The sequence below is a fragment of the Pseudonaja textilis genome, chromosome 1 (genome assembly GCF_049901715.1).
Source record: "Pseudonaja textilis isolate UNSWEBS1 chromosome 1, rPseTex1.2, whole genome shotgun sequence".
NCBI lineage: Eukaryota > Metazoa > Chordata > Lepidosauria > Squamata > Elapidae > Pseudonaja > Pseudonaja textilis.
The window spans coordinates 206,794,093-206,821,056 of NC_141990.1; the positions used below are offsets into that span (position 1 = coordinate 206,794,093).

Sequence of the window (26,964 nt, forward strand, 5' to 3'; positions counted from 1 at the left end):
AGAACTGATGTGGGAAGTCCCAGCTTCAGCTTCTCTCTCAGTCAAGGAAGGTCACCAGATGGCTTTGGACAAACCAAAGCAAGATGGATGGACTAAGTAACAGTAGCGTTTAGAATGGAAGAAATGAAGGACTAGCTTATGAACAGTTTATTATAAAGTTCGCCTATCTTTGTGGGTCATTATGAGTCAACACTAATTTGATGGCATAATATCCATCAATCAGCCTTGAGAAAACTTGGGAGTACAATGATGGGAAATCGCTTTTCCTCAGAGTTTTCATAAACAACTTAAACAATGATGAAAGTTGGGAATACCTTTATAAATTTCTTTTTGAACTTTTCCTGTTGGAAGTTTTCATTATCTGGTGAGTCTTGTAACTTGAAAGTAAAAGACTGTGGCACTGCTATTATCCACGATATCTTTGGAGAACTGGAAGCTTGTACAATAATACCTTACACTTAACAAGACGTTGATTTTTGCAAAAAGAATGGGCACCTAAAACATGAAGCAGATATAACACTGCATGATCTGATAAACATCCATCTCATCCATACAGAACAGAAAAGTTTTCTTCCCCAACTTTAATTCCTCTTCAAATGGCCAACTCCTAGATAATCATAAGGCTGTAGGCATCTGAAGCTAGCCCTAGGAACCAAGATAATAAAATGGGAAACATATTGTCATTGTCAACCCTGAAGCTGGCTTGTCTGGAGCCATCTTGGGGCTTCGATGCTGCCACATTAGAGCTGAGAGATAGGGATTAGAGATAGCTGGAGCTGTATAATCAAAATAAAATACTTTCTCTTGGAACCAAGGACCTTCTCACACCTGGCCGGAGGAAGGAGGAGTGATGTCACAAGACCAGCAGATGCTGCCAGGATTGGGCCTTGTGACTGGTTGTTTGGGATGGGGGAGGGAACTTTCATTTTAATTAGGTGAAAACCAAAGGACCCTTCAGTATTGGTTTTCACCAGATATGCGCCAACATGATATTTCCAATAAAGCTATTCTTTGAGGAATCTACCTGCCTTGAAGTTTTTGCTTGCAATGGATCTCTGACTTGAAACCCTGAAAGTCATAATGCAAGCTCTGCCCTTTTATATTTGTGTGGCAATTTCACCTACAAGGAGATGAGAGGTAGAGCTTATACTTCACAGCTGCTTGCAGATATCCCCCCAACAAGGCAACGCTGGTTGAGTTAACCCATTTTGCAAAGCCAAGGGTAAAAAATGACTGGCCTCTGGACCACATGTAGTTTTAGAGGAATCAGATGTGGCCCATGTTGTTCCTTTGACCTACATCTTTTTTTTTTTCTATCTTTACCTATTTGCTGCCATACACACTGTACTTTATCCACAGGCTTTTTCACCATCACAAATATTGTCTTTTCTTCTCACTGGCTCTCTTCTATGTTCTAAGTTGTTTTTTTCATGGTTCCAACTCCTCTTCAGCTAGACTATAATGCAATTTCCTCTTTACATGTTGTTTGAACAAGCATGATGGTTTATTTAATGAATCTCATTAAAGAAACCTTGATTTAGTATGTGGTGTGAATACAGTTCACTATTTGTGAACATAATTTAGTCATGGACAAAGCCTTGGAGTAGTTTAGAAGCATCTTGACTCCTGACTGAAGTCATGTCATCCAATGAAAACCAGTAGAAACCATAATAATATAAAAATGATGGAACATGCTTTGTGATATCCCAACATAAACTCCAGCTTAAACATCAACTACAAGTGCATAAGTCATGCAGTTTGTGCTATAACATGTATTCCCCTTTGATCATACAGTATCTCTCTAGGATAACTATGATACGATTAGCTTGTTTGGAGAAGTAGTCCAACTTTTCTTCTGACTTTTCACTGGAAGTTGAACCAAAATAGTGTCATTCCCCAACACCGGCCAACAATTCTTGCAATTTGTGGCTCCGCAGAACGTCTTGCCTAACAGGCCTTCCGTGTCCTACACATAGGAAAGAGAAAAGGTTTAGGCAGTCAATACTCTTCTCACCATTAAAATTAATAGCCTGTGAGTTTCGGACTGAATTTTAAAATGGCTGGTTGAAGAATTCTGGAAGTTGAAGTCCACATATCGTCATTTTGCCAAGGCTGAGAAATACCGATGTGGAGGAAAGTAGTTACACTAAAAGGAGTAACTTCAACTGCTGAATCAATTTGGAGGGAAGTTCCCTTGGGCTTTGGTGCTGAGACTCATTTCAAGAGGTCTTATAGCAAACTTCTGCCTGCAATGGTGCGTCAAACTTAAAATACAGGAAAAAGAGTCATTCCAAAGCCATTTGTCCACGGTATCATTCATTCCATTCCGCAATGGCTATTCAGATCTCCCAGCAACAGTAGACAGCAGCTTTTGAGAGCCTGCATAAACAGTTATAGCAACCCCAGCTCATAATGGATAAAAAGCTTCAAGTCAAAGGCTTAGATATTACATTGTGCAAGTTTTGAATGATTATATAACCCTCCTTGTAAACTGTTGCTCCCAAAGCCTAAGGCTATAAATTCTTGATCGGGCTAGCCAGTTTTAAAAGGCTACATCCTGCTTCTTTTTCCTGCCCTTAGGATCCTTTGTGCAAAGCTCATTGTTGAACTAAGCAGAGACACTAACAAAGGGAATCATTTTACAGTTTGAACGCTATGCAGAAAGAATATTGAGGAGGGGCGAGGCGTTTAGTGCTCTTAACTGCCAGCATTTCAGAGGTACCTAATTGATGATCCTCTACTGGTTTAACTCTTCCAGGCTTTATACAACTCCGAGTAAATTTTTTAAAAAACTGACCCTAATTTAGCACTGGTCACTCTAAGCCAGAAACGATGCTTTACAAATCATCATGCAAGTAACACTGTAATGTGTTGTATTCATGACAACTGATCCAAGTTAAGGTATAAAGAGAAACATATTATTAATTTGTAGGATTCATGAAGTCAGGCATCGTCCCACTAGCAATTGGGAGCCTGAAGATGACTTCCTGAACTGTGTTCACTGAACATGCAGTGATGTTTAACTTTCAGTGGTACAGTAGTTTAAAACACAAAAAAAACAACTTCTACTAATACGAATGAATACATACGTATGAATTCACTCCATCCTGTTTCCTCATCCCTAGATGGGATGAGTTCTAAGGCCGCAGATGAAATTCAATGTAAAATGTATAAGCATGCTTCAACATCAACTATAGTTTCTTAATGATCTAATGTCCTACATTCACTATGTCTCACAATTATTTAAAGTGCACCAACCTCTCCTCGACTGTATGAGTGGATGCTGCCAAAATGAAACCATGTAGGATTGAATTGACATCTATTGATCTAATTACAATTTATTTCAAAGTTATGCATGTTCCCCCCCCTCCATTTTTTTAATACTGGAAAAGAACAAAGAAGGCAACTGAAAAGAAAAAGGTGGCAATCATTTGTTGACCCATGAAATATTCCAAATTGGAAGGGCTGATAAAGGGACAGAAGATGTCCTAAGGAAAGAGAGAAGCATTGGGACTTGATAGTAAGGGTCAAGAGCAATGGGTGTATCAACTGTATGAGACTGTCAGACCTGGAGTATTTGACCATCCCTTATATTTCTTTAGAATGTAGTAGAAGTCCTTAGTCCATGTGATTCCAACTCCCATGATCCCCAGTGATTAGCCAAAGGGGAGGCACAGTTAGTATCCTGTAGAATTTGCAGTTCAATACTACCTACAAAGAAACAAAGGTTGACAAATTTGTTAAGTTTGATCATCCATGCCCAAAAATACCATGGTAGCTAACAGCTAGACTAAGGAGATTCTCAATCATCCAGGTCATGGCTGTCCCAAAGGTGTGGTTCAAAAGGCAACTGGACTTTCTTGGAGGGTTTTTCCCTTGAAAAAATTCAAATTTAATATCCCGTTGCTCCGCTATGGTCTGTGAGTGCTCTTTTACAAATGCAAAGGGGACAGGAGCTGTTTCTAGTTATGATTGGGAGGGCAATCATCTCATCAGCAGAGAAACTCTCTGCGGCTGGAGGAGTGCAGTGTGGTCTAGCGACATTTCACTATCTTATCCTGCATTGCGCCAACTCCATGTGCATCAACTGGTTTCAAAAGTTCAGTCATTTGGGCTTGCCTCTAACCACAAACCTCAGTCTTTCACAATTCTTCTCCAGTGAACCACCCTGGAAAGTGACTGTAAGACTGGGCTAATACAAAGAAAGTACTCAAAACCAAAGGAGTCCTGAGCACTTGACTGAAGGGAGACTGAAGCCACCAGAGCCTTTGGAAACAATTAGATCATGATTTGTAGAAAGGAATCCCCCAAGAAGGAATTTCCCGTGGTCTATTCTGCTTTCACAGAAATATATGCATGTGGGATTTCTATTCCCTATTCTACAATCTCCCTTAGAATCCACAGATGTCATTGCCCCAAAGATGCTTTTCCAAAAGGCAACTCAACTTTTTGGGTTTTTTTTTTTCCCTTGAAAATGTTTTGCTTCTTATCCAAGAAGCTTCTACAGTTCTGACTGAAGAAACTTCTTGGATGACAAGTGAAATGTTTCCAAAGAAACCACGAACATCCAGTTGGCTTTAGGAAAAAGCTTCTTTGGGACAACCATCACCTGGATGATTGAAAATCTCCACAGACATGCATATGTCATTCAAATCAAAATTCAGTTGGAATACCGACTACACCACTTGAGATACTGTTCTGTGATTGACTTATCGCAATTTTATACCACTTTTTAAGGAACAAATGCTTTTGCAGTCTAAGGAATTGCTAAATCGAACTGTTCAGTAACAAAGAGTTCCTATAGTTAAACAAAAGACCCATTGAAAACATCAGTATTTTTATTCAATTAGAAGCAAAGCGGAACATCCTTAAGCCTCCTTTGCAAATAAGTGAAGGAAAAGCCAGGTCCTTAAGTAAAATGAGATCTTAGTCATAGAAGAAAGAGAAGGTCTGGGAAATATCCAGAAAGAATTGACACAGAAGTTAGTTGGGGAGTTAAGCTTTGTGCTCAAAAAACGAATGAACATTTGCAAGTAGTTTATATATTTAATTATTGCAAATAAACTATCTATTGTTGTTTAATTAGATAGAGTTAAGAGATTTCCAGGTGTAAATCTACCTATTGATTCATTTTGCTGGTTTGTTTTTATACAATTTTTATATATTACCCAAGGCGGCCAATGTATCTAATTCTCCTTCTTCCTCCCATTTGCCCCACAACAACAACACTGTGAGATGAGGTTGCTGAGAGAGAGCAACTGGTCCAAAGTCACCCAACAAGCTTTTATGTCTACAGTGGCACTAGAATCCATGACCTTAAGTCCAGTACTTATACAATTACCATCAAGGCAACCCTATAAAGGCTGCAGAACTCCAAATGACCATTAGAGGCCATCAAAAAACAAACAAACCAACCAACAACCAGAGAACTCAAACTGAATTTCATGCCCAATATGGAATCTCTGCATGCAATTGGGTCACAATTGGGTCACAACATGGTGTTGCTGTGCTTATGATCTTAGCCTTCTGCTGTTTGTGTTTCTGCTGTTGGAACTGACTGCTGAATGAGAAAATTGAAAGGGACTGAAAAAAAAAACCATGGTTGTATCGCAAACCTGTTTTGAAAACAAGAAAGATCATCTTATGATCTTATGCCAGGCTATGGGAAGTTTCTTTGCAAATCAGTAGCCAATACTACATATTTTGAAACTGATAAGAGAAGCTGTCTAGAGAAGCCTCCAGACGTTCACTCATTTCTAAACTTCCACTGCATCCCTTGCAAATAGGAACGTATATTGCTTGGGAGGTACGTACTACAGGTGCAGAAAAACATGAGTTTAAAGTATACTTGCTCCGTGGTTTTATTTGTTGGTTTATTACTTCAATTTATATAGCTGCCCATCTCAGGTACATAACTCTGAGCCCAGGGAGCATCTGTTGCAATGGACTTAAGTGCATTGAAACCATTTTTTATAGATCCAGAAATAGAAATATTAACCTTAAAAATTCTTCCAATTAAAAAAAAAAAGACTCGGGAAGCAGCCATTCCTTATCGGTCTACATAGCTTGTATCAGTCCTGCTATTCTCTAAAGTAAAAAAAGCAGAACTAGAAAGGATGGGCAATGTGAGATGACCAATCATTGAATACATTAATGGCAGTACTGCCCAAGAAACAAGCCACATTTGTGTACATCTAAATACCTCAACAACCCCTCTGACAACGTCTTCTGTGTTGGGCAGATATCAAAGTATCTTTCTCTGCTTGATACTACAAATGAGTTTCAACAGATCCACGCAGTATCAAATTAATTAAGCTTGTTGTATTACTTGGTAGATTTTTCTTTCAAATGTTACCTTTTAGGATTTAAAGTACATCTCAATTGTTTCCCTCCCTCCCCCCAAAAAATTGTCAGGGACTTTCCATTAATGACTTCTTGATTTACGAAATCACAAAACATGAATATAAGAAAGAACACATAGCATAAAGTCCAAGCAGCCAAACCCAACTATCTAAAATTGAAGAAAATCAAATACTTTGCTTGCATACCCCAGAAAGCTCACATATCTGGGAAGCTGCATAAATGACTGAAGAGTGAGCCCAAATTCAAAACAAGGTAAAAATTATTTTAGAAATAGCTGAGTATTGTACAGTTCACTGGCGGCCTTGTATTGTAAAAGACTGATGCCACAATTTACAAAGATCATACCCTCTTTAAATAAATATTTAAACCAATATATTTGGCATGTAAGAATACAAAATGATGCTTTCAACAATGTAAAAAAAAACAAACAAACCCAACACTCTCTTCAGTTTATCTCCAGTGCTGTCATTCATGATAGCTGGTTCATTATGGTGAGTGCTAACTTTAACAGATAAATAGGAGGAGGAAACTATATTTTATAGGATAAGGACATATTTAGAGGAGAAGCAAAAGATAACCTGAGAGTACTCCTACGAAAAGCTGTCAAAAATAGTACACTCAGTTACTGTTGTGTAGATACGACAAGCTAATGAGGCTGAAGTGAAAGCCTCCAGCGAAATGGGGCAATCACAGAACAAGCCTAGTTCCTTATCTCACAAACATGATGGAGCGAATCCTTCACAAAGTATGATAATCCTGTGTATCTTTCATGCTTTGTCCTACAGCTTCACAATGACAATACTTCATTCATGATAACTAGGACAGGCAGACAGGAAAGGGCTCCAAAAGGAACCATGGGGCAGCAGGGGCTATGGTTCAGAGTTTCTGGAACCAAGCTGGAAGGCTGAGAATACACATTCCTTCGTGGAGGATGAAGTCGGGGGCACCCATCCATCATTTTGCCCGCCTTCTGCTGGCATTGAATAGAGCAATATCAACTGCAACTAGGAGGGGTTACAACATTTCACTTCCTTCTCCAAATGACAAAGCGAAGGGAGTTGTTTGCATAAACACCCCTGTTTATGCAACTAATGGGCTGCATAAACTCACCACTTAAGCCATTGGCTCAACATGAAAAAAATAACGAGGAAAATCTTGGGTTTTGTACTTGGCCATGAGGGAGTTCTGGTACTGTTGGTACATGCTCATCTAAAGAGTTAAAATAGAAGCCAGTTCAGTCTAGTGGTTCAGGCACCAGGCTAGATGCCAGGAGGTGTTCTGGTCCTGAGTTCTAGTCTTGCTTTAGACATGAAAGCCAGCTGGGTGACTTTGGGCCAATCTCTCTCTTTCAGTTCAACTCCACTTGCAGGGTTGCTGTTGTGGAGAAAATAAGTGGAGGAAGGAGCATTAGGTGTGTAAAGGCAGGATGATCAAGATAGATAGATAGATAGATAGATAGATAGATAGATAGATAGATAGATAGATAGATAGATAGATAGATAGACGGATGATAATGGAACAGCTTGAAGGAGAGGTGCATTTCTAATCTTGTGTGTCCCAAGCCAACTCATAGGGTTGATGTTGTGGGAAAAAGAGGAAAACATGTTGGATATGTTTGCCACCTTGAGTTATATGTAAAAAAGTAATAAAGGAAAAAAGGAAGGAAGGAAGGAAGGAAAGGAAGGAAGGAAGGAAGAAAGAAAGAAAGAAAGAAAGAAAGAAAGAAAGAAAGAAAGAAAGAAAGAAAGAAAGAAAGAAAGAAAGAAAGAAAGAAAGAAAGAAAGAAAGAAAGAGGCGGAGGGAGGGAGGGAAGGATGACAGGTCAATTTTACAAAAACAACTATCAGGACAGGCAAAACTGGCTTCAAATGTAAAGAATCAAACTATTAAGTGTCACTGGCAGGCCAAATCATTTAAATATGAATGTATATCAATCAAATATGAAAGGATATCACCATTTAGAGCAAGCAGTAGGGATACTGAAAGAAACTTAAGCCACCACCTAGAGACTGGCTTCACTCTTATTTTCACAATCCCAGAGTATTTTTTTTTCCAACTTTGACATTGGAAATTGTTGGATTGGGAACACATTAGGCCCGCCATGTATGTAATCTTAAGAGCATCCCTAAATTGAAATAATTGATCTAACACACATTGACTCTTGGTTTCAGAATTGGCAGCAGTACAGACAGGAAATGGGCGTTGGTACTTACCTGACACGCCCGTTCTCTTTGAGCTGTGAAGAGCATCCAGTAGTAGGAGGTGCTTCAGTCTCTGCATGTGTAGGCTGGGCTTAATTTGTGGAACGCTCCTCCTCCTCCACGGGACTCCTCCCCAGCGTTCCCCAGTTTTGGCGAAGACGAGAGAAATAAACGCCCTCGTCCTCAATGCCCTAACAATTCGTTGGCCAAAACAGGACCCTACCAGACGGAAAAGGGGTGGGGCTGGATGCTCTTCACAGCTCAAAGAGAACGGGCATGTCAGGTAAGTACCAATGCCCATTCTCCCATGAGCTGTTCAGAGCATCCAGTAGTGGGACATACCAAAGCTTGGCCTGTCCTACGGGAGAGACTCCGTCTCGCCTGCAATCTCCTCCTGGTCCCTGTGAACCCGTTGTAGAACTCTTCTGCCAAAGGAAGCCTCAGCGGATGCAAACACATCTATTTTATAATGCCTAATGAATGGCGATGGAAAGGCCCAGGTTGCAGCTCAACAAATTTCAGTTATTGGTGCCTGTGTGGCCCACGCTGCTGATGTTGCAGCGCTCCTTGTTGAATGAGCTGTTATGCCCCTGGGCACCTGCATGGATTGAGTCTGATATGTTTTTGCTATTGCGGCCTGTAGCCAACGGCCTATCGTAGAAGGTGAGACCTTGCATCCCTGAGTGTTGGGCTGAAAGGACACGAATAAGGCCTCCGTTTTTCTGAAAGCCGCTGTGCGGTTGATATATATTCACAATGCTCACTTCACATCCAGTCTATGCCATTGCAGTTCCATTGCTTGGGATGGTCTGGAGCAAAAATTAGGAAGTATCAGCTCTTGTGCCCTATGAAAAGCCGAGTTAATTTTGGGTATAAATGTACGATCAGGGCGAAGGACCACCCGGTCAGCATGGAAAACACAAAGATCTTGTCTGATAGACAAGGCTGCAATCTCCGAAATACGACGAGCAGAAGTGATCGCTACAAGGAAAACTACTTTATAAGTCAGAAATTGTAGACTTGAAGATTTTAAGCGTTCTAAACGGCCCTTAGTGAGTGCGACAAGAACCTTGTTAAGGTCCCAGGTGGGATAGCAGTGTACCGCTGGAGGGCATAAATTTGTGGCTCCTCGAAGAAAGACCGTATGCGTAGATGATGGGAAAGAGAAAATAGGCCTTCACAAGTGAGAACTGACGACAAGGCCGCCACCTGTCTTTTCAACATATTAGGTGATAACCCCTTGTCAAGTTCCTCTTGCAAGAACTCTAGAATTTGAGCCACAGAAGGAAAGGTGAGATCAATTCAAGACTCGGTACACCATTTGCAGAAGCTGGACCATGTCGCATTGTAAATGCGAGTTGTTGAGGGGCGTCTGGCGGCTAGGATAGTGGCGATAACTCTGTTGGTAAACTTTTCGCTCTTCAGACAACTTCGCTCAACCTCCAGACGGTCAGGAGCAACCATTGAGGGTCCGGATGTTGAAAGGGCCCCTGAGTTAACTAAAACCTGGCTGGCGGGATTCTCCATGGAGCTGATACAGAGAGACTGTGGAGGTCTGCAAACCATGGCCATCTGGGCCAGTAAGGAGCTACTAGAAGTAGTTCTGCCCTCTTGTCTAGCAATTTCTGGATGACCTTGGAAGTCAGTGGAAGGGGCGGGAATGCATACAGGAGTCCCGGGGGCCAACAAAAGCAGAGCGAGTTGAAGTTCTCCGCTCCTTGTGAGGGGTACCTGGAAAAAAATCTCAGGAGCTGAGTGTTGAGGGGGGAAGCGAACAGGTCCACCACCAGTTGTCCAAATGTCCTGACCACTTCTTGAAACAGGGAGGGATGAAGGCGCCACTCCGATTGATCGATGGTGGCCCTGCTCAGCCAGTCTGCCTGTGTATTCGACAGATCCGAAATGTGCTCTGCTCTGATGGAAAATAGGTTGGTTTCCGCCCAACGACACAAGCGCTCCGCTTCCCGCATGAGATGTTTCGACTGTGTGCCCCCCTGTTTGTTTATGTGAGCTTTGGCTGTTACGTTGTCGGTCAGTATTAGTATGTGCTGATTGCATACCTGAGGAAGGAAGCTGTGGAGAGCCAGGTATACTGCTCGAAGCTCCAGCCAGTTTATGCTGCACGACTCTTCTATGGCGGACCAGCGGCCTTGGGTTGTAAGTGATTGAACGTGAGCTCCCCATCCAAACAGGCTGGCATCGGTGGTGATAGTAAGTCTGTGTGGCTCCTTGAAGAGGCAGCCTCTGTTGATGACTGGTCTGGTCCACCAGAGGAGAGATATGAGGACCCTTGGTGGTACCCTGACCTTGTGTTTGGAGTTGCCTCGGCTGGAGCGCTGGTATGGAACCAGGAACCACTGGAGAGATCTAGTGTGGAGCCGGGCCCAAGGGATGATAGAGATACATGAAATCATCTTGCCTAACAATTTTGATAGATCAGCTAGGGACGCCCTCTTAAAACCCCTGATCTCTTTAACTAATTGCTGAATGCTGTTTAGTCTATCTGGTGACAGGTAAACCTTGCCTTCCACCATATCTATGACAGCCCCCAGGTGGGTTAATCGAGTCGATGGTGTTAATTGACTTTTTCCAATTTATTGAGAAGCAATGTTTTTGTAGTGATTGTAATGTGGTTTGAGTGTCTTTGACTGCTTGATGGGCGGAAGATGAGAAAATCAAGATGTCATCGAGATAACACTGGAGTCATATGGGGATATCACAGAGACGAGCAGCTAGCGCTGCGAGAATGTTCGTGAAGGTCCTAGGGGCAGAAGCTAGTCCGAAATGAAGGGCCACATATTCAAAATGGTGGTTATTATAACACAATCTCAGAAATGTATAGTGGGAAGGCCGAATAGCAATATGCAGGTAAGCCTCCGTCAAGTCTATGGACGTGAGGAGGTCCCCCTTTCTGATGCCAAGTAAGATAGATTGCAGGGTATGCATTTTAAACTTGCGATATACTAAGAAACAGTTGAGACGTTTCAGGTCTAATATCGCTCTCCAGCCTCCCGAACTTTTGGGCACAACAAAGAGATGTGTATAGAAACCTCGCCCTCGTTGAGTGGTAGCTTCTGGTTGGATGGCTCGTATATCCAGTAGGTGTTGTATAGCCAATTCCATGAGATTACATTTAACTGGGTCTCTGGAGAGAGGGCATGACATGAAAAAATCTGGGGGAGTGGATTGAAACTCCAGCACAAGGCCAAATCTGATCGTGCAGGAATCAGAAGTTGAGGAGTCCCATTGGTCCGCGAATAATTTAAGGTATCCACCAATGGGGGTTGGGTCCCGGGAGTTATCTTGGACACCGAAAAGGCCTGTTTCCTGCTCCCCGAAAGGATCTTTTGGATTGACCACCCCTTCTGCTCCTATCCCCGAAGTCGGACCTATCTGTCTGCTGCCCTGGTCTGAAAGATGGGGGTCTCTGGTACCTGGGTGAAAAGGATCCCTGGTAAAAGGGTCGAAAGGATCCCCTCCAAAAGTACTGGGGGTGTCTAGGATCTGACTTCCAAAAAAGGGAAGGCAGAATTTTCTTTTTGTTACGGGTTTTGATTAGTAGCAGATCAAGGGAAGGGCCAAACAGTCTGTCTCCCACAATTGGGGATGAAGCCTGCTTGCATTTGTGCTTAAAGTCGGCTTGCCAATGTTTTAACCATAGCAAGCATCGCGCTGTGACATGTGAAGTAATGGCCCTGGCTGTAAACTTGACTGCATGATAAGTTGCATCAGCTGAGAATTCAGCAGCAGCGATAAGTTTAGCAATATCTTGGTGCGCTCTAAGGTTAGAATTAGGGACACGTTCCTGTAAGAGGCGGAGCCATCTGAGAGACGAACGCATGAAGAAAGAGGCGGCCGTGGCTGCTCTGATGGCCCACGCATCAGACTGATGGGCTCTGCGTAGGGCTAGCTCGGCCTGTTTTTCCTCCGGCTTTAATGCCTCCAGTGCATCACTGGGAATGGGGGAGGACGCTAATCCCACTATAGGTTGATCTACCTCGGGAGTATTCAATAATTTTGAGAAATCAGGGGCCAAATTGAAATATTTCCTGTCATATCCAGTGGGGGCTGTGTACGCCGCTGCAGAGGCCCACTGCTTCTGTACCAGGTCCGAAAACATGGGAGGAACTGGGATCACCTCTGCTTCAACTACTGGTTGGTTGAAAATCAGATACTCTGGTCCCTCTTCCAAAGGAGTTGGTGTGGTGGAAGGGGTCGACTTGTTTAGGCGTGCAATATTTTTTGCCTTAAACAAGAGAGATCTGAAAAGCTGTGGGCGGAATAAGCCTGTGAAAACAGGTTGGTCAGAAATAAGGCCCTCATCCTGAGACATTCCCCTTTCTAAGGAGTCTGCTTCTGACAGGAGCTCGCTATCATGTATTGATCTTGATACAGTCTCATTCATTTGATCAATTTGATCCACTTCTTCCTCCTTCTCCTCCTCCTCCTCCGTCGGCCCTTGGAGGGAGATCTCCCCCTGTAAATGTACCTGGGTATGGTGCTGCTCCGACCTGGTCAATGAACTCAGCGATTGGGAATCATGATCAGTGATCACAGGATATTCCCTGGTCATAACTGCATGTTGAAGCCCCACTGCGATTCCCTGGCAATTGCCAGCTCCATCCAGGCCTTCATCCTCTCTGGAACCTCCTCAGTAAGACTATCTCCCTGACGAAGACCAGCAGCCGTCAGAGTGAATGTGGCTTCAGGAGCCCTTCGCATGGTCGGTGTCCCTGGCACTTGGGCCTGTTGGCCTTGGGGAGTCAAGCTGCGCCTGGATGAGAGGGAGAGATCTAGGGGAGGAGGAGGGTGGGAAGAGGTAGACGGACCTGGGCTGGAGGAAGGGGAGTCCTGTGAGATATTGTGTGCCTCCAGAGTGCGCATATCTATCTGCTTTTGTAAAGCTTTATGGCGCCTGATAGCGTCCCTTTCTGGGGCTTTAGAATTCCCCTTAGCCTGCTTAGCTTTGTGTTGAGATTTGGCTTTTGCCTTCAAGGATGAGGTCTGAGATCTACTACCATCTGCCATTTCGATTCAAATTGGAATTGCAGTATGCTTGTTATACAATGCAATATTGTGAAGGCGGTTGGCATGCCCAGGGGCCTGATCTGAGGATAGACCGTTTGCCCTGATAATGGTTTTATTGCCCCCTTTTCTCTTTTTTTTTTAATAATACTTATCTGAAATGAGTCGTATCTCAGTAATAATATTTTATTGAAATTAAAATATTATACTGAAGAGAAATTGATTATTATTATTATTATTATTATTATTATTATTACTAATATATATATATCTATGATAAATAAGTATAGGAATGTTAATTAAGTGGCACGATGTTACATGCAGAGCAAAACCAAACAGCCAAATTGAGAACGCCTAAAGGCCCAGATTGATAAGGGTAGAAGCCTTCAACAGCTTCCCTGCACAGGCGGACACAGGCCTGGGTGCTCGCTGTTGTGCCGCTGGGTTAATTGGGCTGTGAGGGTTAAGCCAACAATTTAAATGTAAGAATAGCCTTGAATGAAAACAAATCATGACGAGGGTATAATGGTTCCCAGAATATCTGAAGGGGACCTCTGCTCCGAGCAGAGCTACCTCACACAGCACGAGAATGAATACTGGCGCGCAGCCACGAGGTCTTGACAGAAAAGATGGCCTCCAGCCGTTAATCTTTTGGCACACTCCTTAGCAGCAAACTCCCGCCTTGTAAATGAATAGCCTCCGATGGCTTTTTCTATGAAGCTAAGTGGCGGGGAAGGGTGGAAGGTACCAAGTGTTTAAATCCTCCACTCCAAATGGTGTTCAGAAGGGGGGGGGAGTGATACGACTCAGTTTGGAGTGAAAAGCCATGCCACTGATTAAAAGAAAACGCTGCAGCAATCAGTCGAAATGGCAGGGGTAGAAATACCAGCTGTGGGGAGGGGGCGCGGAACAGCGCTGAAAAAACCTCCCGCCGCTTTGGGGCATGAATTGGCACTTCCCTAAGTAGGACTTGTCTGGCTGTGATCTCTACAATGCGAACCAACTTTAGAAATAGGAATGGAATAGAAGGCTAAAGTCAAGCTGATTAACTGTCAAACCTGCTGGCAACGAAAGAATTTTTTTCTTGTTTCGGCCAAGGAAGAATCACAAGCACTGCCTATCTCTCACGAGGCTGAGCAAAAACTGGGGAACGCTAGGAAGGAATCCCGTGGAGGAGGAGGAGTGTTCCACAAATTAAGCCCAGCCTACACATGCAGAGACTGAAGCACCTCCCACTAGTGGATGATCTGAACTGCTCATGGGAGAAAAGATATCTGCTACTTACTATTACTATTGCTACTGTTGAGAAGTGGATTTTTTTCTAGGCAGCTTTCACTTCCTCACTTTTTTTAAAAAAATTACTGGAATAGGAAAGTAGGAAACATACGGTATGTCACCAAGCTGTTAGTACCCAGTTAGATCCCATGAAGCTCATCCAGTGCAATAACAATCCACACACTACTCACTATTTCTAGGGAGATGAGATAGCGAAAATGAGTTGTTGGAAAAGGAATGACCTTTTCCATGACCAAGGATTGTGGTTTATTCCTGGGCAAACAATAGTTTCCTCCAAACACAAGTTTAATCTGAGGAAAATATTCCTCAAAGTTGCATTCCTTTTCCCTGTGTTGCTGAAGAATGCAACTTTGAGGAATATTTTCTTTTCCCTGTGTTGCTGAAGAATGCAACTTTGAGGAATATTTTCTCCATCCAGCAATGGAGAAAGAGAGATAAATTCTTCTGCGGCTTTTTGACACCAGTTATCTTTCAATCTGGTTCAAAAGAGCACACTTCTGAAAGTTCTTCGAGAGGAACAGAGAATTAGGGTGGTGTCGTTCTGGTTTATTTTTCAAGGGTGTGCATGAACATTCTGTTCTCTTCTGAGATACGCAATCTGAAGTCCTCCAAGTGTCTCGTACCGCAATTCTTACAGCCCCTTGCCACTGGCCAAGCTACATGGAACTGGTGTCAATTGTAATCTAAAATATTTGGAGGACTGCAGGTTGCCTGTCTTTCATTATACAAAACTATCTCCAGTGGTCTAACCTTCCTAGCTTCCTTTGCTTCAATGAAGACAACGTGTGGCAGCTTTTCAGGCTGGAAATGTTGAGCAGCCAGGGAGGCTTCCAAGGGGGGAAAGGTAACAGATGCACATCAAGCCCCTTTGCCACATCTTTACAACAACCAATTAAGTACTAAGGGCATGGTGGAACATCAAATATCCTAGGAATAAAGTAGAAAGAGATCCCTTATTAACCTTGTGAAGTACATCCTTTTGAGGTACACCCATCAGGAAACAAACCCAATTCTTTTTTATTGTAAGTTTCATTAACGGAATCTTGCAAATCTGAAAGTACATCTCCCCGCTCCCCTCTACAGTAAAAAAAAAACTAGGGAGAGTTTCTTCAGAGATTTTTGCCATGCCTCCCATTCCTTTAGCAAAATCTGCAGCCCTTTAATTTGATAATTTTGCAGCTCTTTGTCCTTTTTTCCAAGACCATTCCCTTATATCATTACCCGATACTTGTCAGCTCTACAGAGTACACCAGATTAAGAAACAAATGTCAGGTTCTAGTTTTATTACCATAAAATCTTGCAAGTCTGAATGTATTTCCTCCTCCCTCGTGTTATCTTTGTACAAAGGAACCTGAGATATTTTTCCAAATTACTTTTATGGTATGGGCTCAATCCCCACTTCCCTGACCTTTGCCTTGGCAGCTGTTGTTCTTCCTGTCCTTCAAGGCTGTTCCCTATGCCCTCTATACCTCTTTTTTAGGGAAGCAAACTTCTGAGAAACTGAGATACACGGACCTGTCAGTTGGAGAAGATTTCCAATCTTCCTGTCAGTTAGAGAAGATTTCCAATCTTGGATGATCACAAAGATTACAACTCAGAGAAAAAATAAACCCAAGGCACATTATCTTCTTTTATTCCGGTGTTTATTTTGATTCTCATTTGTGCTACTTGTTGGAAGGGTGCCAGACATACACTTGTGGTTGTTTTCTTTCCTGAGATTTGCCTAGAGAGGAACTCTGCTGGTTCCTTTGCTCATTCGTTTTACTCAACACAACTCTGCAGGAGTCCTTTCCATTCCTAAGAAGCAGTAGGTAGCTTGTGAGGTTCCTGACTTATCAACATTTCAAGCAAATTCCAAGAACTGCTTCGAGGGGTTTGACCCACAGTTGTCTTCAGCTCTCGGCATTTCTCTTTAAAGATATGTCTTATCTCATCTGGATCTGCAGAAACACCCCCAATGCAACATTCACTAACACCATAGACGTCTCAAGCCTCGTCAAATTGCACCACACAATATTATTGTACTCATAAGGCATAAAATAAAATAAAATTGGACAGAAACAAAGCCCACTTGAATTTTCACCATATTTTTGGAGAATAAAAGATGATCATTTCATGGTGAAGACAAATGATCTGGGTAAAATTAGTTTTCTTTCTAGGTCAACGTAGTATTTTCCCTAGAGTTTCTGGAAAAGAAATGGAGTCTCAGAATGAAGAAAGTAGGACATCTTTTGAGGTTTTCCCATGTATGGCTGTTGAAGGGACCACTACGAGCCTGAGTATATATTCTCTAACCAGTTGATTGGTTTAGGTGGGAAATATAGATTGGAAAGATCAGAGTCCATAATACATAGGAGATAATAATAAAATCAAATCAGATAGCAATAGCAGTAGCTTATATACCACTTCATAGTTCTTTACAGCACTCTCTGAGCAGTTTACAGAGCCAACAATCTGGATCTGCATTTTAACAATCTTGAAAGGATGGAAGCTTTGAGCCAGTCAGGATTGAACTGCTGGCAAGTTGGCAGAATTATCCTAAAATATTGCATTCTGACCACTGTGCCACCACAGTTCTTTAGGATAGATAAGATTTCTTTTGCTATTCATAATGATGAGTTGCAAAAACTAACGAACAGACTTAGATCTCAGGACATCGTTTGCCCCGGTTGAAGTAGTTTGCTAATATTATTTTTGCTAAAAAAAAAAAAGTTACCTGGGAAATCAGGTGGTTGACACTTTCTCAAGCTTCCCCTCGGAGGAACCAAAATGCTGGTTGATACAAAAGATACAATGTTGGAGAATGGCTGGATGTCTGGAGGTTCTTTCTGGTCCAGCTCAGGTATCTAGTAGCTTATTTCATTTGAGACATTTTCATATTGCATGTTGTGTGGACAAGGAGAGGTCATCTGGGTAACCAGTATAAATCATCTTACAAACCCAAGAATTTAAATACAGACATTAAAAAGGGGGTGATGTTGGATGGAATTTATATGCTACAATAACATATCTTCCTTTGCTTCTTTGAATCCCTCTGTGTAATTGTTCTTATTGCTTTTCTCCTCTTTGTTCTTTCATCTGTTGTTGATCTTGCTTTGGCTATACAGGCTTCTTATAAAACTTAGCCACTATTGTCTTTGTACCTGAATGCTAGATTAAAAAAAAACTGGCACCAGTTATATTATCACTAACAAAGGTATTCCATTTCCATCTTGTGACTGCCTCTGAAATGCAAAACTGATAGTTGAATTTAACAAATGCTCTAATTTTTTTTGAATTCCCTCTTATTTTCCTTTGCTTCCCATGTTTTTTGTCTGATGATAGCTTCTGAAGAACCTGAAGTGCTTAAGTGTGTGTGTATCATTTATTTGGCCCTAATAAAGAATAAAGAATAAAGTATGAATGTTTTTCCTGGTGGTTATGATTGCTTTGAATTGGCTAGGCTTGTTTTGCACCTTTTTAAAAGGGCAAAGTTGAAATACTCATAGGAATTACCATAGAAACTTTACTTGTGCTCCTAGCGTTTAGAAATGCTCAATTAAACAAAGTAGGCTTTTTATTCACTATGTCATTGTTCTGAATGGGTTCTGGAATTTCAGAGCATAAGAATGTATCCTCATTCAATATTGAGGGGATTGGTTTAACTTATGCAAACACAGGAGGTGGCTCAAATAGAAAGAGGGAACCTTGAACTCATGAATGAAAGGTTGGATACAAATCAAATAAATGTAGAATACATCTGCCTCAGCCAACACCTGTTACAATAAGGCAAAACAGAACTCCATCAAAAGAGCATATTTCAAAATGTGATACGATAGGGGTCCCCATTGACAGTGGCCATAACCAAATGGCCGGGACTTTTCCTTTACTTCATTTTCTCACCCCTTTCCTCTCTCTTTTTTGAATTCTTTCTACTCTTCCACCTGTTTCAGCATATATCTTTCAGGTTCCCTTTCCTTAATATTTATTTCTTCCCTGCTAGCATGAAATTAGGTCACGAGCAACATAAATCTGAGAGTCAGCCGCTACCACAAGTTGCCTCTTCTAGGCTAAATAGATAAATAATTTAATGTCAGCAAACTTTCCATATTAGCTATGAGAACAACTTGCACAGTCTGAAGAGGCCAACTGACCTTACATACCCTATGTGCTCGTTATAGCAGGATGTTACTTTGGTTAGGAAACTCGGAATTTCTAGCACATAATTATTAGAAGTTTGAAAGTAATAGATTTGGTCCTTTAACAAGTTTCCCACAGAAATGTGGGTAAACATTGGCAATATTTTATCTCTTTTTTGAAGAAAGGGAAGAAATCAGGCCGGGACACTTTACAAGAAATCAAGACAGGGATGGTCCTTTTAAATAGACATTCATGTCCCATAAGTGGATATCAGAGAATAAAACTAGGAAAGATGAGTAGCGTTGGGGTCTTGCACTACACAATGTATGAATGCATGTATCAGTATATCTTCACAAATAAACATGAGGAAAACCTACCTTCTCAGCCTAAACTTACTGTAGGCCTGCAGGTCTAAATTCTTTCAAGCAGAGGCAGTATACACATCACAAATGCTTTAAGAACAGGACAGGGAAAACTTTTTGCAGTTATGATTTTTCTTCCCGTGATGATGAAACTGATGATAGTGAGAACCCCAAGGAAATGGGGGCATGACATTATACTATAGACGTAACAGAGGTGTAGTTCCAGTAGCAGCTTCCTAAAATGCACTGATCATTTTCGACATACTAATGCAATGACGATGACCCTCATTTCAGCAGTGCGACACCTGCTTTGTGGGCATTGCATTAGTTGCAAAAAAGGTATTTGAATGCAGAAATGTGGAGCTTAGGCTACTCTCGGCAAACAACAGAACAGAAACAGCGCAGGCAGGAACTCAAGGATATAGAGCACTGAAGACTGAAGATGGCAGGAATCAGGGAAGTCACGTTGAATGAAGCAATTGCAAACACAAGCCTTGTGCTTCAAATACAGGCTTGAATTTTTGAACACCACCGCCCCACCTGTATCTTCTGAGTGGAAGGAATGATTTCTACCTGTCCCTTATTATGGTAGTCTGTTTCAGGCTGTTTTGCTTCTGATCTTGCCAAAAACAGTCCTTGGACCCTTGGACTCCTTGTTATCTCTAGGACCAACTTCTCCAAACGCAATGTACCGTTCCTTTGCTATTACTGTTGGCTCCCAGATTGCTAAATGTTCAAATGATAATTACATAAGCAGCCAAATGTAAACTCCCTTGTTATCAATGAAAAGATCCCAGAAAGAGATCCTGAAATGCCATTAGAAAGAAAATTTTAAAAAATCTTGATCTTAATATACATGGAGAGAGGAGGGAGGAGAGGGAGGGGGAGGAGAGGGGAGGAGAATTCCTTGAGTTCAAGCTTGACTTTTGGAGATCACATGTTCCTTTATCAGAAATAATATGAAAAGCAACCTTCATTGCCTTTTTCCAGGATATTTTTTGACTTCTAAATCTTTCCTATACTCCTGGAGTCTTCAAAAATGGCAACTATGTCCTAATGTTTTTCAGGATCAGCCAAAGCCAACTGTCCCATAGCACAATTCTAAGGGATCCTGGATTCACAAGAAAAAGGGGTTTGTAGTCCTTGAAGAAACGTGATTCAGTAAACAAACATTTTTCTTTCTTGTTACTCAACATATCCTTCTACCATGACCACTGCTGCCTTTCCCTCATATTGAAGGGGCATGTTTTTCTTTGTCTTCTTTCCCTTATGCTGCTGGGTAATAAAAGGTAATAAAAACAGAAGATACTTAGAAATGAGGCTATGAGACTTGATCCCTTTGGTGTAACTGGAATCCACAATCACCTTTTCCCATTCTTCCTCAGAAGATCTACCAGGACGGAGATGCCATTGAAAGAGAGATGATTGCGGAGCTTTTCTTCCATCAGTCTCTCTCTGAGTTTGCTGGTATCTGAATTGGTTTAAGTGCTCCAAAACAATGATTATCTTCACCACAGATCTCTACTCCCCCACCCTTTCAATACTTTTGTGGCCATAGGCCACGGCTATGGACCACCAAGACTTAACACAAGATTTAAAACGTAGCATTTCTTCAAGCCTTCACAAACCTCCGAGGTTGAGCAGAAAAAAGTAAATCTCTTATAAATCTATCAAGCAAAGAAAGCTAATACAATATTCAATATTTGGGGCATTTTATCAGCTTTTAGCAAATCACAGGTTGCTTTTACCACAGTCAAACTGATTCAGATTTTTCTCTGGCTCCCGGCTGCTTATGATGTTCAGTTCTTAGAACAAAGGAGATAAAGGTTTCCCAGAAGTCCCTAAGCTGCCATATCTTGTGTGTTTTCAAATATCCATGTATATGCTGAATTATTAAGCACAACATACAGTAGCAGTACTATATTTCAAATGAAGTTTCTTGGCTTAATTTCAGTTCTAAGCCATTCTAAAATTAATCTTTCTCTGGGGATATTCTTTTGATGGCTTTAATAATTATCTAAGCAAATTTGTCTCTATTCGTTTACTCCGACCACAAATAAATTTTAAAAAAATTGACACCCATAATGAGTGATTACATAAGGCTTTCACCCCTGTGGTTTTGCTGGGAACGATGCCAAATTTTATATACCGGAACTCAGAGGAACGAATACAGGTTCTTATGGTACTAAGCAGCAATACAGGATATTTCTAGAACAGACCAAGCAGGTAGTAGACTTATCCTCAGGGTCTTTAGCTGTACCATCTCTCTTCCTGTTTTGAATAGGATACCATAGCATCATAGAACACACTGTCCTGAACACAAACTGTACTTGATATTTTTAGCATGACCTTCTGTACTGTTTTTCACACCTTGTTGAAAAAGTTCTAAAGAAACCACCAGGAAGAAAAATCCTCAGATATCATACAGATTGAAGTTCCTCAAATCATAAGCAATGTTTAAAACCACTTTCCCCATCAAGTCTAAGTAATAGGCAACGTTTGCTGTTGGGTCTGTATAACAGCAACCCCAAAAGGTCACCCAGGATATGTGATACTAACAAGATTTGGATCAACTATCTGCTTGGCAGTAGAAAACAATTAGGAAGTTTATTAGCTAGTGCTCACAAAACATAAGTTAATGGGATGTGGACAAATTGTAGGGCTGCTGAAAAGCATCTATTCTATGTTAAGGATGTTTATGTATATAATGAAAAACAAATGACAAGAACCATTATGTTTTTATATACGTGAGGTGGCCACATGTGAAATGGTTTTGATTGTTTTGAACATCCTATTTTAGAAATAATTGAAAAAGTTTACCCATAACCAAAGAGATGAAACCTTTCTGGAGAAAGCAAATATATTAGGCTTTTCAGGGTAGGAAAAAAAATGGCAATTCTCTTTCTCATAATAGTAGAAGTCTGGGATCAACAGAGGATATTTGCTGTAGATTCAGTACATTTTCACATGATGGAGATTTGAGAAATCCATGGAGAAATATCATTAAACTAAGAAGAACTGGTAGATGCAGGATGGTATTTACTATTTTAAGACATGTTATAGTTTCTTTGACTAGGAAGCAGACTTCGTGAAACTAAAGTTTAGAAAACATCGGTGGTTAGCATCTATCCACATATTTGGAAAACCATTCAATTACCTCTGATGATTAGGTATATTGGATGAATTGAAGGGGAATAATATTCAGCATCTGAATGCACAGCTCTTCTATTCTTCATTAGGAGATCCTTGTTCTGATTTTCTAATTTTACTCTAGATTTTTCTTAGGATAGTCATTGTTATAGTACTTCATAATATGCCTCAACATCAAATCAATTGCAGTACATTATTTCTCCATGCAGTTGGCGTAACGGATCGGGGTTGTAGAAGTGGGGTCTCCAGCGTTTAACTCAAAAAGAAGCTTTAGAGGAGTGTAAATGTGAAGATGAAAACCATTGCCACATCTGGTTAAGTAAGCTAACATTCTGGAACTTGCCAATTGGGGTGAAGTGATGACATAATTCAAGTAATAACCTACTTTGCTTTATCATTCTCATCTTGATTTGATGGCAGTTCCGAAAAAGTCCTGAAGTGTCATCCCACCTTGGCCTGCAGTGTAATCCTCAGAGATAAAACGAACAGCTTGTCCTGCTGCACAAATGGAGGCATGTTTGCCAGAGAGATTAACTGAGTAATCTTGCCAGTCAGTTCAGTCTAAAGTATCTTGTCAACGTCAGTTCAATCTAAACAAACAGTAAATTCTGCTAGAGGTAAGCAGTTTCCCCCTCCCCAAATGTAAACACCCGCCCAAAGGGAGTAAACAAGCCATAGCTGCAGGGGACTTTGAAACATAGACATGTCCGTTTTCAACCAGTCCATGTCACCAATTAGCTTACCATTTAGGGCACTTAAAACAGGATCACCCCATCTTACAGATGGAGGAACAGACAGGGAGGTTATTGCTCTGCTAGAGATGACAAGGAGAAAGAAGCAAAAAAGGAATGAGTGTTTTTGCTGCTAGACCGTACAACACAATGGCGTGCCTTTTTTTAACACAGGTTATTTAACAGCAGTGCTTTGGGCTGAGTTTACCTGGACAAGCAAAATCAGACCACATGGAGACAGCAGGGAAGTAGAGGAAATTCTTCCCGCAACTTAGTCAGGATGGAAAGAGGGGAGGCAGGGTTAATTACTCCACCAGGCTGCTGAAGAAGACGAAGACGAAGACGAAGACGAAGACGAAGACGAAGACGAAGACGAAGACGAAGAAGAAGAAGAAGAAGAAGAAGAAGAAGAAGAAGAAGAAGAAGAAGAAGAAGAAGAAGAAGAAGAAGAAGAAGAAGAAGAAGAAGAAGAAGAATGGTCTAGACCATTGTTTCTTAACCTTGACAACTTTAAGATGTGTGGACTTCAACTCCCAGAAATCCCCAGCCAGCATGAAAGTTGAAGTCCACACATCTCAATGTTGTCAAAGTTGAGAAACTCTGGTCTTGGCAAAGAAATCAGCTATCTTCTCCCACTTCCATCTCTCAGCAAGCATCTTCTCTAGTTGGAGGAGAGCAACACTGGAAGGAGCAAAGTCCCTCCACCGATTCACTTTCGACACCAGTTGCCTTTGGCCCTTTTGTGTCCTTTTGGTGTGATACAAGAATAGCCAACTTATCACTGCAGCCCTGGCATTGTACTGTATAAGCTGCCCGAGGCCCCAGCTTCCTTTGAATTCCTCCTCTCCTTTCATGGTTTCCCTTCAAGATGCTGTTATGAGATGGAGCCCCTGAATATGTCTATTCTGTCCATTCATCCTTTTCTTTTTTTTGCCTGTGTCCTTCAAATTACGAGCCTACAGGCTGAAGATCCCCTGTGTTTAATATTCATTTTAAAGATAAACTTCTTTCAGGAACAGTAATAGTATAACAGATTTGGAAGGGACCTTGGAGGTCTTCTAGTCCAACCCCCTACTTAAGCAAGAGACTTTATATCATTTCAGACGAATGGCTGTCCATAGCTTTTTAAAAACCTCCAGTGATGGAACAACCACAATTTTTAGAGGCAAGCTGATACACTGGTTAACTGTTCTCCCTGTCAAAACATTTCTCCTTTGTCCTAACTCCTAAGTAGTCAGTTAACTAACTAGCCTAAGTCCTGCTGATTTCATAGATATCTACACATAATTTTCTTGGAAGAAATAGGGAAATGGCTTCCCCTTCCCTCTGGATTCATTTTAGGGATTGCACATAAGTAAATAATAATACTTGGCCCTCAACTCCCTTATTATCCTGTTACTGGCCTTGGTTTCTTCTTATTGTTCTTATTGTTCCTACTAGTATTAGTAAGTGCAGGTAGTCTTTGACTTATGACCAGTCACTTAGTGACCATTCAAAGTTATGACAGACTGCTTTGGCAGTACTTATGACCTGTTCCAAAGTTCCGATGACCCAGCCCTTTATGATCACATGACCACACGTTGGGCGCTCAAGCAACCAGCCCACATTTATGCAGCGCGTGTGCAGCATCCCACAGTCACATGACTGCCTTTCGTGATGGCTTTCCTGAAAACAGATATTTACTTCTGCTCTCAGCTATTCTTAGCAAGTCTGGTAGGCAATAGAATGGATGAAATAAATGCAGACCAAACAGACCCTCTGGTAGTATCTTTACTCCGTGCTACAAATCCAGCAAGCCCAAGAAACAATGATCCATTCAAAGTCAGCGCTAAGGCATCTGTTTCCCTGGCGTTCCTATATACCTTAACCCCACCCCTTCAATTTCCCTTTCCCTTGCCGCCCCAATAACTACCATCTGGTAGTTAAAACCCGCTCCAGAAATCTGTGCTGCACGCCTAAGTGTCTGCAGCGCCCGTCAGCTGGGAATTAGAACCGGCCCAGCCAACCGGAGCCAACATGTATGTCCCACGTCTCTGGACACACACACACCCCTATGCCATCACGACGGCCACCTTCCCCGTGCTGTCGCGATCCGGCTGCACCGTCTCTACCGCTCCCAGGACGCCACGGACGCAAAGGGTAGGAAGGCAGCTGGCAGTTCATCTCTCTGGGCCCAGAGCTCAACAACCACACGTTGGGCGCTCAGCAACCAGCCCACATTTAGGCAGCACGTTTGTAGCATCCCACAGTCACACGACTGCCTTTCATGATGGCATTCCTGAAAGCAGACATTTACGTCTGCTTTTTGGCAACACCAGCCCATAATGAACCATTGGTTCACTTAATGACTGCGGCATTAACTTAACAATTTCAGTGGTTACCTTATGATTGTAGCGTCTGCTTAATGATTGCCCAACAAAGGTATAAAATCTGGTTAATCATGTGGGTGACCTGATATATGACCATCACAACTTACAACCATGATGGGGAGGATTCATTAAGGTCATTAAATGAAGACTACCTGTATTTCTTTTATACAGTTTGTTGTCTCTTCCCTTTGAAATACAGATTCTTAAAGCTGAATGCCATCTTAAGAGGCCAAGGATGATACAGGACATACAATACACAGAGAGAGGAGACGGGGGAGGAAGAGGGAGAGAGGGAGAGAGAGAGAGAGAAAGAGAGAATTAAACCCCTTGCCAAATTACTTAGAACTCTTATTATGGTGGCTATATTGCTTATATTTAATAAAAGTGTCTGTTCACTGAAAATTACTAAGGGAATATATTCACAGGGTGACATGCTAATAAAAAAGGCTTTACAGTGTTGACATTACAGTTGTCAATTCCTACTCCTGCTCTATAGTAATTTCCCAGTCACCAAATATGCTTTACCTATTGCATACCACGGGGATCTAAGTCACCTTGACGTATCTTTGTAACACATCCTCAACCATGTTCAAGTGTCCAAAATATTCTTCCAGGCTCCCTGATATAAAACATGTTGCTATTGCTACATTCTTTTTTTAAAAAAATGCAGTGGTTTGGTTAGGCAATCTGCTTCTCTCTCAGTAGTATGCATGTCCCTCTTTTCAAGTTCATGTATAAATTGTGCAGCTGCCTTTTATGGTGATATTCTTACTGGGAAAGGACTTTAATTCAGTGCTTCACCTAAGTCAGATGTCAGCAATCCATGGCTCTGGAGCCACATGCAGCTCTATGGGCCTCTGCTTTGGCTCTCTGTTAAGTGATCCCACCACTGGCTGGCCACACCCCTCACCTTCCCCTCCCAGTGACTCCTCACTTGGCCTGAGAAGGTAAAACACAAAAAATAGAAATGGGAAGGAGGGAGGGAGAGAGGGAGAGAGATCCATTCCCCACAGAAAACACCAGGAGCAACAAAACCTGGGTAGGCATGGCGGGAGTTGTCATGTGACCAGGTGGGAGTGACATTGAGTTGGCCACACCCACCTAGGTTTTGAGGCTCCTGGTGTTTTCTTTTCTGTGGGAAACGGGTCTAAATGACTCTTTGAGTACAGATACAGCTAATCAGAGTTGGGAGGAACCTTGTAGGTCATCTAGTCCAACCCCCACCCACCCAAGCAGGAGACCCTACACCATTTCTGACAAATGGCAGTCCAATCTCTTCTTGAAAGTCTCAAGTGATGGCGTTCCAAGGGCAAGCTGTTCCATTGGTTGATTATTCTCACTGTCAGAA

At 41.8% G+C, this 26,964-nt stretch overlaps 1 long non-coding RNA gene across 1 annotated transcript; it reads right to left on the minus strand.

Annotated features, from left to right (window-relative positions):
- Positions 1-134: 134 nt before the first annotated feature.
- On the minus strand, positions 135-23,033 carry LOC148128001 (uncharacterized). Its single transcript, XR_015740795.1, has 3 exons — positions 22,898-23,033; positions 3,569-3,707; positions 135-1,966 (listed from the first exon to the last, which is right to left on the minus strand). It is a non-coding gene; the product is annotated as an uncharacterized LOC148128001 (long non-coding RNA).
- Positions 23,034-26,964: the final 3,931 nt, after the last annotated feature.